Source organism: Entelurus aequoreus, linkage group LG17 (genome assembly GCF_033978785.1).
Source record: "Entelurus aequoreus isolate RoL-2023_Sb linkage group LG17, RoL_Eaeq_v1.1, whole genome shotgun sequence".
NCBI classification, from domain to species: Eukaryota; Metazoa; Chordata; class Actinopteri; order Syngnathiformes; family Syngnathidae; genus Entelurus; species Entelurus aequoreus.
The window spans coordinates 49,598,401-49,613,556 of NC_084747.1; the positions used below are offsets into that span (position 1 = coordinate 49,598,401).

The following is a 15,156-nucleotide window of genomic DNA, read 5'->3' on the forward strand; positions in this document are numbered from 1 at the left end:
CCCAGTGCCGCCAGTCGCAGCTCCACGACGCCCAGTGCCGCCAGTCGCAGCTCCACGACGCCCAGTGCCGCCAGTCGCAGCTCCACGACGCCCAGTGCCGCCAGTCGCAGCTCCACGACGCCTAGTGCCACCAGTCGCAGCTCCACGACGCCCAGTGCCGCCAGTCGCAGCTCCACGACGCCCAGTGCCGCCAGTCGCAGCACCACACCAAGACCAAGTCCAAGACCAACCACGCCAAGACCAAGTCCAAGACCAACCACGCCAAGACCAACCACGCCAAGACCAAGTCCAAGACCAACCACGCCAAGTCCAAGACCAAGACCAACCACGCCAAGTCCAAGACCAAGACCAACCACGCCAAGTCCAAGACCAACCATGCCAACACCAAGACCAAGACCAAGACCCCCCATGCCAAGACCAAGACCCCCACCAAGACCAAGACCAAGACCCCCCACGCCAAGACCAAGACCAAGACCCTCGCCAAGACCCGCCACGCAGAGACTCTCCGCCTGACGCACCACGCCGAGCTTCGCTGCCTGCTTCGTCTGCTGCACCTGCGTCATCGGCTGCTTCCACGCCTGCAACGACGACGACGCGCCTGCCTCCTCGTCGGCCACGAATCTGGCCACTACCTAGTCGTCCGCCACGCCATGTGCGCCCACCTCTTAGTCGGCCACGCATGTGGCCCTTCCCGGGTCGCCCACCTCGCCTGTGGCGGCGGCGTTCCACTCGCCGGCGCCACATGACTATGCCTTGGTGGATTCGGGGCCACTTGGCCTGGCGACCCACCGCCACATCCCCCTCCCGCCCTCCCATGACTCTTGATCCTGTTTTTTGGACATCTGGGATCTGTCCGTAAGGGGGGGGTTCTGTCATGTCTGTTCATGTTTTTGTTTTGGTCATGCGTCATGTCTGTTCATGTTTTTGTTTTGGCCATGTGTTTGTTTTTTGGACTCTTTTTAGTTCCTGGTTGCACTTCCTTGTTTGGTTTGGTTTCCATGGTCACCCATTAGTTTTCACCTGTCATGTCACGCACCTGTTCACCTGTCTTGTCACGCACCTGTTTTCACTGATCACGTCACTATTTAAATCTGTCTGTTTCTGTTGTTCGTCCTGGCGTCCTCGCACTTTTTGATCCCTCCACTTCATGTCATGTCACAGTTCTTTGCCAAGTAAGTTTTGTTCATTTATGCCACAGTTAGTGTTTTTGTTTTATTGTTCATAGTTTCTGCCTTTGTGCAAGTTTTGTGTTTCTACCCAAGTTTTGTATTTCCGCCCTCATGCAAGTCTTTTGTTTTGTATAGCCAAGTTTTCTACCTCCACTGTGAGCGCCTTTTGTTTATTCCTTTTTTATTGTTAAATAAACATGTATTTAAATTCACGCCTCGCACGGGCCAATTTTCCTTTGCCTTCCGGAGAAGCAAAACCCAAGAACCCAGTCATGACATTGCGTGTCGGTCCAATCATATAATATCTACGGCTTTTCACACACACAAGTGGATGCAACGCATACTTGGTCAACAGCCATACAGGTCACACTGAGGGTGGCCGTATAAACAACTTTAACACTGTTACAAATATGCGCCACACTGTGAACCCACACCAAACAAGAATGACAAACACATTTCGGGAGAACATCCGCACCGCAACACAACATAAACACAACAGAACAAATACCCAGAATCCCTTGCAGCTCTTACGGGACGCTACAATAACATCTACGGCTTTTGGAACTCGGTGCACAACTGCACACACAACAAGAAGGAGACAAAGCAGAAGAACGAAGAAGAGACATGGCGACGACGAGTAAAAAGAAGAAAAACGCTTGCAAGTTCCAAAATGATTGGAAAAAATAATTTCATTTAATCCAGAAAAGCTCGAAGGGGAAGGGGTAAGCTGCCTGCACCTCAACTCCGCCCCCCCAACCCCGCCCCCGCAACAACGCTCCCCCTCCTCCCCATCTCCCGAATTCGGAGGTCTCAAGGTTGGCAAGTATGCTGATTAGTGATTAGTGAGCAAAAGCAGGTGAGTGTCACAACCACTAATCAGAGGCAGGTGACAAAAATCAGCACCAATGGCAACTAAGAAGAAGAAAACAATGGTGCTGAAACAGGATTAACCAACAACTAAGGAAATATCAAACAAAACAAAACATGACCCCAGGCAACGGATCATGACAGTACCCCCCCCCCCTCTTAAGGGATGAATTCCAGAGGTCCCAGAGAAAACAAAAACCGAAAAAGTCCAAAGTCATGGGAGGGCGGAGGGAGAACTAGGCGTTGGGTCGGCCGGACATATGTCCTCGCAACCAGCGGGGAAGAGTCAGACGGCGGGCGACAAGGTGGCAGACGTGAGTGGCCACCAGCAGCCATGCCCGGGTCCTGGGGCCAGCTGCTAATAGTGTGGAGGACGTCCATGAAACAGCCACATTCTTGGCCGACAAGAGGGCTGCGTGCGGGCGCCTGATGGCCACTTGTGCGGCAGGAAAGCTGGAGCTGACTCCAGGACAAGAGGGTATGACGAGCCTCGATCGTGGGAGGACCCGCTGGAGACGAATGCAGAGACATCCTGTATGAAAACCAACGCTTCTCATTCAACCTGATGGAGCTTGAGAGGTGCTGCAAAGAGGAATGGCCAAAACTGTCCAAAGATACAGTAGGTGTGGCAAGCTCGTGGCATCATATTCAAAAAGACTTGACGCTGTAAATGCTGCCAAAGGTGCATCAACAAAGTATTAGGCAAGGGCTGTGAATACTTACGTGCTTGTGTTTTTGTTTTTGTTTTTTTTTCAATACATTTGCGGGAAAAAAAACATTCACATGCTCATTACACTGCAAAAACTGAAATCTAAGTAAGATTAAATATCTCAAATAAGGGTGATATTTGCTTATTTTCTGTCTGATAAGATAATTCTTCTCACTAAGCAGATTTTATGTTAGAGTGTTTTACTTGTTTTAAGTGTTTTGGTCCTAAATGATCTCAGTAATATATTACAGCTTGTTGCTGAGATTTGATGACCTATATTGAGTAAAACATGCTTGAAACTAGAATATCAACTGTTGCAAAGCTGTGTCATCAACACTCACAAATATAAAACTACTTTTTTTAAAGTAATAATTTCTTATTTCAAGCAAGGAAAAAAAATAAAAAATCATGACTGACACAATTGTGTCTCATAATTAAAACAGATGGCAGCCAAATGGACTTTGCTGTTTTATTTTCAATGAAACAATAGAAAACACGTACTCATATAGTAGTACAGTTGGCACAGTACAGTAAACTGACTATTTAAACATTTAAAACAATTTTCAACAGAAATAGTTTATGCACATTCAGATAAATTCTTCAAAATTACAATTCAAAAAAATTTGGCCGGGGGCCGGGCTGTATATATGCGCACTAATTGACTGAAAGAGCACGCACTTGGCGCGATGATGTCATGTTATCAATGGAAAAATGCATTTTTAGACAATATGCTTTGCCTGAGCGGCTAGGAGACCATATTGAGCAAAAAGGTCTCTTTTTTTTTTTTTTCTACCAAGAAAAGTGCACTTGTTATTAGTGAGAATATACTTATTTTAAGGTATTTTTGGGTTCATTGAGGTTAGCTAATTTTACTTGTTTTGAAAAGTCTTGACAAGCCAAATTTCCTTGTTCTATTGGCAGATAATTTTGCTTAGTTCAAGTAAAATACCCCTCACTTTTGTATTTTTTTTCTTGTTTTTGAACACTGACTTTTTGCAGTGTCTGTATAAATTTGAGGACAAAAATGAAAATCATTCCATTTTGGAACAAGGCTGTAAAATGAGAAAAATGTGGGACAAGTGAAGCGCTGTGAACCCTTTCCAGATGCACTGTACAGTCAGCTTTGCAAAAAAGGATAGGGGGGCGTCTCCTACAACGTTGCCATCCTTTAGGGAGTGTGTAAATCACTTCAACTCAGCACTTTATGTTGCTTATACCAGAAATCCCCAACTACAAGGCCAATAAATAATGTGTTCAAAAGAATTACCAGAGTGAATCATAATTTTTTGCAATGTTATGATTTTTCAGTTTCAAAGCTTATTTTATCATAACTTATCTCCCACTCCACACTCCGTTTTTAGCCAACTATTCTCTGTCCTTCCTCTTGTTAAGCGCCTAATGTTATTTTCTGTTTATTATTTATTACTGTTATCCTTCACTGCCTATTTATAACTGCCTTTCTTTATACAGAGTCCAAAATTTGTACCGTATATAAATGTGTACGAGGATGACAAATAAAACTCCTTGAATGATACAGCGGCACCTCGATTTACGGTAGTAACACATTCCACTTGTACTTTTATCGAAGACTTTCTACTTTGCTAAGAGTTACTTCTTGAATTCAATAATGTTTCTCACTTTCTTTATCAACGTGCTTGCACCCGCAACTTTCTTTGGCCGCATAGGCAAAAAGAGGAGAGCAAACAGCATCCTCAGGGACTCATCCCACCCAGGTCACCACTGGCTTGAACTCTTGCCCTCAGGGAGGCGCTATAAGACCATCAAAGCAAGGACAAATAGACTGAAAAACAGTTTCTATCCTAGAGCTGTTATTGCCCTAAACTCTGCACTTACCTGAACACTCACCACTTTATTACTTCCTTACCTCTGATAAGGATCGACTGTGCAATATGTTTTTTTTTACATTTTATCATGTTTTTAAATTTTAAATTGTTTTATTATTGTTGTTGTCTTAAGACTATTTTATGTATGTTTGTTTTAAAAGCACTGCGCTGGATTGTTGTCCAATTTCGTTGTTTCTATACAATGACAATAAAGGTATTCTGATTCTGATTAGTGGATTATTTTGCAGTCGTGCTGGATTAAAAAAAAAAAAAACTGAGGAATCATTAACATGTGGGATTCTTTAAATATTTTGATGACACAGAATGATAAAGACTACTTTGTTACACCCAATGTTTGGCCTAACAACATCCAAGATAACGTACAAAAACATGTACAATTTGATTTTTGCAAAAATATTGCCTAAAAAAATGTAGGGGGTACAACTGTATACATTAAAGACAACGCTTTTTGTCATTATTAATGATTAGTATCAACATGTCAGCTTTTTCACTTTACATTGTGCCTTTTTGCTCTATTTTTTTTTATTTTTTTTGCCTTTTTTTGTTGCGGTTTAATTTCATTTTACTATTTGCTGCATCCAATAACAAAAACAAGCTACTGGCTGCAAATGGCTACCAGGACAACTGTGCAATAAATACTTTGCACATGTGCAAATCTTTCTCCAGGTGGCTAACACAAGACAACCAAAAAAATCGAGTGGGTCAATTTTCTTAGTTGCTGTGGTACAATCCTTGTTAATACTTTTTTTTAAACTTACTTTGCACTGAACAGCAAGTTACTGTGTGCACATTTTAATGGCGTGTTATTACATTTAAATGCAAAAACAGCTATGCATTGCTTCCCCTGGGAGGCGTCACTTCAGTAAAAGTTGCAACATTTACATAAAAATTGGAGGAGATTGGAGCTCTAGTTGCTGGAATAGGTTGGTTGCTGCACTACATGACACGTAAATTGGGTAAAAACGTCCTCAATCCCAACCTTTATCCAGATTCTGATCAAAATTTTGCAGGTCCGTGGACCGCACCGCTAAAAAACATCAGCAAAACTTAGTTACCTGAATGTAATTTTTGCATAATTAAGTGCAGTTATATATTGATGATTTTTAGGGATATGTATGAACAACACACACAGATACAAAGACTATGCACGATGCCACACAAAGCACATGGATACTCTTTGTGAGGCAAAAGGCAGGAGGAGTGCTTCAAACGGCCAAGCGTGCACATACCACTGAAGCAGGCCTTCATAAATCTACTGATGCGTTTTCATCTTTGTTCGTCTGTGGGAAAACATGCGGCGTGAAATCAAAAAGGTGAGTTGTATCCAAATATGCTGTCTTTGCAGCCATAAGAACGGGGGAAAAAAGCACAAAGTGCACCCAGACTTTAACACATTCAAGCTGAAATCAATACCAGGTCAGTCACAATTTAAGACGATGATAACTAAATAAAGCGAGTTTCATGCAAGGACCCCTCATTTTTTCTAGAATAAAAAAGTTTGAAAAAGATCCCACATAAGCAAAATATTTAATCAACTTGTTTTTTAACTTATGAATACATAAATAAGTAATTTGTATGATAAATACAAACATAAATTAAATAAGTTCAAAATAAATGGAAAAGGTTTTTTGAACCCATCAAAAGGGATGTACAGGTTATTATGTATTTTAATATTTCTGTAACTCTAACAATGTGTATATTCTCAAATTTAATGATCCATGAAAAAAGAACCTAACAATAATACATAAAGATTAATGTGTTTATATTATACACACACACACATATTATATATATATATATATATATATATATATATATATATATATATATATATATATATATATATATATATATATATATATATATATATATATATATATATATATATATATGCGTTAGGTCAGGAAAAAAACAGAGGCTATTTCAAGTTGTTTTTGCATAATATTGTGAAACAAAACGCCAGATAATGTCCAAAACAAATTGTATTTATAATATGAAATATATATATATATATATATATATATATATATATATATATATATATATATATATATATATATATATATATATATATGTGTGTGTATATAAAAAAATAAAAAAAATTATATTATAAATACAATTCGTTTTGTTTTTTTATATTATAAATACAATTTGTTTTGACATTATCTGGCGTTTTGTTTCACAATATTATGCAAAAACAACTTGAAATAGCCTCTGTGTTTTTTCCTGACCTAACGCGTATATATATCCATCCATCCATCCATTTTCTACCGCTTATTCCCTTCGGGGTCGTGGGGGGCGCTGGAGCCTATCTCAGCTACAATCGGGCGGAAGGCGGGGTACACCCTGGACAAGTCGCCACCTCATCGCAGGGCCAACACAGATGGACAGACAACATTCACACTCACATTCACACACTAGGGCCAATTTAGTGTTGCCAATCAACCTATCCCCAGGTGCATGTCATATATATATATATATATATATATATATATATATATATATATATATATATATATATATATATATATATATATATATATATATATATATATATATATATATATATATCAGTGGCGTGCAGTCACTAGAGGCAGGGGAGGCACGGCCTCACCTGCCATCATGGAAAGAAAAAAAAAAGTAAAAAGAAAAAAAATTTATTAAATTGTTATATGTATCCAGTGATTATACTAAAGTTATTTTCCATTTAACTTCACCAGTTTTAGATTATTTTTATTTTTATTTTCACATTTGCCGTTCAAATACTAAGAAGAGACGGTGCGGTGATCAGCAGCCAGTTGAGGCACGTCACTGCGTTGTGCCTCAACATGGATTGTGCACAATGACTCGGCTAACTGCTGGCCTGCTGTGCAGTGAGACTGTATTGCTATATGAATTATATTATACATTTCCATAGTTTAGTTAGCTGAGGTATATAATGTACAGTGTATTTTGTCAACAACTGTATGTGTGTAACGTATTTCTTGTGCTGAGCGATCATAAAACTGGAGGCTCGTCTCATAACCCCGCCTCCTGGTGCCAAGCACCTCCGCCGCAGAATGCACCGCCCGACGGGAGCGCCACACCAACCAAAGCCCACACCCAAACCCTCCACGTGCAAGACCGAATCCACCCAAAAAAAGTCACTTAACAAGAAGCCAAAAAGTGCAAAAACAACAATGCTCGCGCGGCGCGCCGGAGGAGCCGTGAACAGGGACACAACATTAGGTACACCTGCAGACTGCAGCGCGGATTTCATATTTCATTCATTCACGACTCTTCCAACACGAACACCACTGTTCCCGCACTTATAAGTAAAGGTAAGACCATAATAACGTTTTTTTTATTAAATGTGCTTTTTTGTGTGCTACAGTTTGTAAGTGTAAAGTTAAAGTTAAGTATACCAATGATTGTCACACACACACACTAAGTGTGGTGAAATTTGTCCTCTGCATTTGACCCATCCCCTTGTTCACCCCCTGGGAGGTGAGGGGAGCAGTGGGCAGCAGCGGCGCCGTGCCTGGGAATAATTTTTGGTGATTTAACCCCCAATTCCAACCCTTGATGCTGAGTGCCAAGCAGGGAAGAATGCTGGTATGACCTTTTAAACATAACCCGTTAACTGCTGCCAATCAAATGGTGAATAAGATACTCTTTAGGGTTCATATGTTTGTAAATCTGACTGTGATGAAGTCAGTGCCTCACCAGACATGAACCTCACCGCACGCCACTGATATATATATATATATATATATATATATATATATATATATATATATATATATATATATACATACATGTGTATACGTGTGTGTTTGTATGTATATATATATATATATATATATATATATATATATATATATATATATATATATATATATATATATATATATATATATATATATATATGTATATGTATATATGTATATGTGTGTATATATATATATATATATATATATATATATATATATACATACATGTATATACGTGTGTGTTTGTATGTATATATATATATATATATATATATATATGTATATGTATATATGTATATGTGTGTATATATATATATATATATATATATACACATATATATACATACACACATATACATATATACATATACATATATATATATATACATACATACACACACACATGTATATACATATATATATATATATATATACACACACAGTATATATATATATAACATATTTTTATATATATATATATATATATATATATATATATATATATATATATATATATAACATATTTAACAATAACAAATAAATAATAACTTTTAATAACTACTACCAATAAACTACAAATAATAATAAATATTAAAAACAATCATTTGCATTATCATTTGTGAAAAAGCTGACTTTTTGATACAGTTCTTGTACAAGATGCTGCCTTTGAGTGCCCAAACTCCATCTACTTGAAAAAGTGCAATTAATTGCTGCAATTCTTTTTTTTTTTTTTTTTAATGAACAGACTATGGTGTACCAGACTAAAAATACCTCTGCAGGTATTTACGAGCCACCAATAGACATCTGTTTCCCCTCCTGGAAGAGGTGAAGGGACCTTGAAATTGATCCTATAAAGACACAAAATGGCTCACGGTGAGCAAACAGTTCTAACCTCACACACTCCCAACCCCGCATTGACCTTTCCTGGTCTACAGCAACCTTCCGGTGACCTCTGGCAGAGTCCCGATGACCGCCCCTGGCGAGAGAAGACGGAAGGGAAAGTGATACGTGACGCTTGGTTGAAAGTTACTTCCCCACAGCATCAACATGATAACACAAATATTTTTCAGAGTGCTACTTTTAGGAGAATGTCTACTTCGCAGTGTGATGCAACAAAAGCAGACATCTTGCTTGTGTTCCCAATAAGTGAAGCCAGATGGCGGAAAGTGGACACTTTCTCACAGAGATTAGCACAGAATTGACCTTCCATGTCATGCAAGCCAGAAGAACGTTTTGACGAGCAAAACTGCAAAACAGAACCCGACCGCTCTTCTCTGGAAATCAATCCGCTATTTTAATGCAAGTGAATGTGGGAGGAAAAAAGCTCTTCAAAATATATAGATACAAATTGGGCTCATGTTAGTACAGTGGTGTGCCATCAGCACCAGCACGGCCTTCTCTGCGGGCCTAATATAACCAGAAATCAGGATCATAATTAAAGATAAAGGTAATTTTTAATTTACTCTCCCTAAATATCTAAAAGTATTCATATTCTCTTCATGTCATTTCATGTGCCTTCCAGTGCTGCTGTTTTGCTGATTGTATTGTACCATACCATATCTGCGTTCAAAGAACTCCGGCTTATTAGTGATTCCCAGAGCCTATGTAGTGGAAATGTCCGAATCTTAAAGGCCTACTGAAAGCCACTACTACCGGCCACGCAGTCTGATAGTTTATATATCAATGATGACATCTTAACATTGCAACACATGCCAATACGGCCGGGTTAACTTATAAAGTGCAATTTTAAATTTCCCGCAAAACTTCCGGTTGGAAACGTCTATGTATGATGACGTATGCGCGTGACGTCAATGGTTGAAACGGAAGTATTCGGACCCCATTGGATCCAATACAAAAAAGCTCTGTTTTCATCGCAAAATTCCACAGTATTCTGGACATCTGTGTTGGTGAATCTTTTGCAATTTGTTTAATGAACAATGGAGACTGCGAAGAACAAAGCTGTAGGTGGGATCGGTGTATTAGCGGCTGGCTGCAGCAACACAACCAGGAGGACTTTGAGATGGATAGCAGACGCGCTAGCCGCCGACCTCACCTTGACTTCCTCCGTCTCCGGGCCGCCGACCGCATCGATGATCGGGTGAAGTCCTTCGTTGCTCCGTCGATCGCTGGAACGCAGGTGAGCACGGGTGTTGATGAGCAGATGAGGGCTGTTTTTAGCAGAGCTCTGTCGAGGTCCCGCAGCTAAGTTAGCTTCAATGGTATCGTTAGCAACAGCATTGTTAAGCTTCGCCAGGCTGGAAAGCATTAACCGTGTAGTTACATGTCCATGGTTTAATAGTATTGTTGATCTTCTGTCTATCCTTCCAGTCAGGGGCTTATTTCTTTTGTTTCTATCTGCATTTAAGCACGATGCTATCACGTTAGCTCCGTAGCTAAAGAGCTTCGCCGATGTATTGTCGTGGGGATAAAAGTCACTGTGAATGTCCATTTCGCGTTCTCGACTCTCATTTTCAAGAGGATATAGTATCCGAGGTGGTTTAAAATACAAATCCGTGATCCAAAATAGAAAAAGGAGAAAGTGTGGAATCCAATGAACCCTTGTACCTAAGTTACGGTCAGAGCAAAAAAAGATACGTCCTGCACTGCACTCTAGTCCTTCACTCTCACGTTCCTCATCCACGAATCTTTCATCCTGGCTCAAATTAATGGGGTAATCGTCTCTTTCTCGGTCCGAATCGCTCTCGCTGCATTGTAAACAATGGGAAATGTGAGGAGCCCTTCAACCTGTGACGTCACGCTACTTCCTGTACAGGCAAGGCTTTTTTATCAGCGACCAAAACTTTATCGTCAATGTTCTCTACTAAATCCTTTCAGCAAAAATATGGCAATATCGCAAAATGATCAAGTATGACACATTGAACGGATCTGCTATCCCCGTTTAAATAAAAAAAAATTCATTTCAGTAGGCTTTTAAACAGGAACAAAAGAGAATTTGTTACAACCGTTTTATTTACTCATAATCAGATGGTACAAGGTTGGATTGGGTTGCCATGATTACAGACAACGTCTCCGGAGACGTTGGATGATACGCTCTCGTGAACGAGCGCACACACACCAGACTTGGTCCAACGTGGTTAGTTATACGCTTCCTGGTGGTTCAAAAGGCCAGCATAACAAACAACCAAGATAACATGTACATCCACTATGGACTGGACTCTCACACTATTATGTTAGATCCACTATGGACTGGACTGTCACACTATTATGTTAGATTCACTATGGAGTGGACTCTCACACTATTATGCTTGATCCACTATGGACTGGACACTCACTATTATGTTAGATCCACTATGGACTGGACTCTCACACTATTATGTTAGATCCACGATGGACTGGACTCTCACACTATTATGTTAGATCCACTATGGACTGGACTGTCACACTATTATGTTAGATTCACTATGGACTGGACTCTCACACTATTATGCTTGATCCACTATGGACTGGACACTCACTATTATGTTAGATCCACTATGGACTGGACTCTCACACTATTATGTTACATCCACGATGGACTGGACTCTCACACTATTATGTTAGATCCACTATGGACTGGACTCTCACACTATTATGTTAGATCCACTATGGACTGGACTCTCACATTATTATGTTAGATCCACTATGGACTGGACTCTCACACTATTATGTTAGATCCACTATGGACTGGACTCTCACACTATTATGTTAGATCCACTATGGACTGGACTCTCACACTATTATGTTAGATTCACTATGGACTGGACTCTCACACTATTATGTTAGATCCACTATGGACTGGACTCTCACACTATTATGTTAGATCCACTATGGACTGGACTCTCACACTATTATGTTAGATCCACTATGGACTGGACTCTCACATTGTTATGTTAGATCCACTATGGACTGGACTCTCACATTGTTATGTTAGATCCACTATGGACTGGACTCTCAAACTATTATGTTAGATTCACTATGGACTGGACTCTCACACTATTATGTTAGATCCACTATGGACTGGACTCTCACACTATTATGTTAGATCCACTATGGACTGGACTCTCACACTATTATGTTAGATCCACTATAGACTGGACTTTCACACTATTATGTTAGATCCACTATGGACTGGACTCTCACACTATTATGTTAGATCCACTATGGACTGGACTCTCACACTATTATGTTAGATCCACTATGGACTGGACTCTCACACTATTATGTTAGATCCACTATGGACTAGACTCTCACACTATTATGTTAGATTCACTATGGACTGGACTCTCACACTATTATGTTAGATCCACTATGGACTAGACTCTCACATTATTATGTTAGATCCACTATGGACTGGACTCTCACACTATTATGTTAGATCCACTATGGACTGGACTCTCACACTATTATGTTAGATTCACTATGGACTGGACTCTCACACTATTATGTTAGATCCACTATGGACTGGACTCTCACACTATTATGTTAGATCCACTATGGACTAGACTCTCACACTATTATGTTAGATTCACTATGGACTGGACTCTCACACTATTATGTTAGATTCACTATGGACTGGACTCTCACACTATTATGTTAGATTCACTATGGACTGGACTTTCACACTATTATGTTAGATTCACTATGGACTAGACTCTCACACTATTATGTTAGATCCACTATGGACTGGACTTTCACACTATTATGTTAGATCCACTATGGACTGGACTCTCACACTATTATGTTAGATCCACTATGGACTAGACTCTCACACTATTATGTTAGATCCACTATGGACTGGACTCTCACATTGTTATGTTAGATCCACTATGGACTGGACTCTCAAACTATTATGTTAGATCCACTATGGACTGGACTCTCACACTATTATGTTAGATCCACTATGGACTGGACTCTCACTATTATGTTAGATCCACTATGGACTGGACTCTCACTATTATGTTAGATCCACTATGGACTGGACTCTCACACTATTATGTTAGATCCACTATGGATTAGACTCTCACAATATTATGCTATAAAATAGTTTGGGATTATTCCGTATGCTCAATAAACTAAATGTTTCCATCACTCTGCAGCTCTACTTTTGTGTTTCTATGTGTGCCGGAATGTCCACAGCTGTGCGTTCTGACATTTTACTTTGAGAGATCGTAAAGAGTCTGATCGTCATATAAAAAGCAGCCCACATTTGAGGCTGCATTTAATCCACAACATATTGAGACACACATTTTGTTTCCTTCCCTGGCTCCATCCCCAGCGGATCTCCCACACCGATAAAAGACAAACGCCAAATGTTTGCTATGTTTAAGCCAATCAGCCGCTGTGTTATTCCGGAACAAGCTAGCTCACATTAGCATCACACAAGAAGACGCTGTGACGTAGGGTTGTACGGGTATACCGGTACTGGTATAGTATCGTGGTACTAATAATTCAAAAAACGGTACTATACTCTGTTTGAATAGTACCAGTTCCCGGGCGTCGTCACGTCATAACATTGCTGGTTTTACGAGCAAAGCAGCATGTTCGGCGGCGCACAATCACTGAGTACTTACAAGCAGACAGTGTGTAGACCAGGGGTCGGCAACCCAAAATGTTGAAAGAGCCATATTGGAGCAAAAATACAAAAAACAAATCTGTCTGGAGCCGCAAAAAATTAAAAGTCATATTACATGTGTCATGAGATATAAATGTAATTAAGAGGACTTAAAGGAAACTAAATGACCTCAAATATAGCTACAAATGAGGCATATGCAATATGTACATATAGCTAGCCTAAATAGCATGTTAGCATCGATTAGCTTGCAGTCACGCAGTGACCAAATATGTCTGATTAGCACTCCACACAAGTCAATAACATCAACAAAACTCACCTTTGTGCACTCATGCCCAACGTTAAAAGTGTGGTGGACAAAATGAGATAGAAAAAGTGGCATAAAACACGTCCTAGAAAGTCGGAGAAAGTTATACATGGAAACAAACTATACGGCGAGTTCAAGGACCGCCAAAATTAGTAGGACAAAACGGCGCTCGCCAAATACTCGAATCAGTGAAGCATGTTTAATATAAACAGTGTGATTTATAACAATTAGCGAGGTTTATGTCACGTTTGTCCTCCCACAGAAAACATTCTGGAACAAAAAAATTGATTTTTTTCCCCTCATCTTTTTCCATTCTTCATACATTTTTGAAAAATCTCCAGAGAGCCACTAGGGCGGCGCTAAAGAGCCGCATGCGGCTCTAGAGCCGCGGGTTGCCGACCCCCGGTGTAGACAGAAAAGGGAGAACGGACACATTTTTGGCCTAAAAACTAACGATAAAGGTGAAGTTATAACACTGAAACGCCCTCAGGAAGAGGTGCTTTAAGACATGGCTAGCTAGCTAGCGGCGAACGTCCATCCGCATGGGGATGAATAAAGTACGTTTCTTACAAGTATCATCCCTGCAGGACGAGGAATAGCTAAACATGCTTCACTACACACCGTAGGAGGATACGATAGCTAACCGCTAACAGCAAGCTAGCACCCCTGAATGTAAACAAACGCCATGGGTGGATCTACACCTGACATCCACTGCAATGATACCAAGTACAATAGCGTATCTAGTCGATACTACTATGATTACATCGATATTTATCGTCACAAAATCTTTTTTCCTTATTTTTAAATTCATATTATGTTTATAAACTCAGGAAATATGTCCCTGGACACTTTGAATATGACCAATGTATGATCCTGTAGCGACTCGGTATCGGATCGATGCCCAAATGTGTGGTATCA

The 15,156-nt window shown here is 39.9% G+C and overlaps 1 protein-coding gene across 1 annotated transcript in view; it reads right to left on the reverse strand.

Moving 5' to 3' along the window:
- Positions 1–14,458, reverse strand: part of LOC133632963 (pikachurin) — a 137,507-nt gene extending 123,049 nt beyond the window's left edge. Inside the window, exons 1-2 of the mRNA XM_062025827.1 lie at positions 14,251–14,458; positions 9,255–9,338 (exon numbers count right to left, since the gene is read on the reverse strand). The gene's annotated coding sequence lies outside the window, so the exon portion shown is untranslated. The remainder of the gene's footprint in view (positions 1–9,254; positions 9,339–14,250) is intronic.
- Between the last annotated feature and the right edge of the window lie 698 nt (positions 14,459–15,156).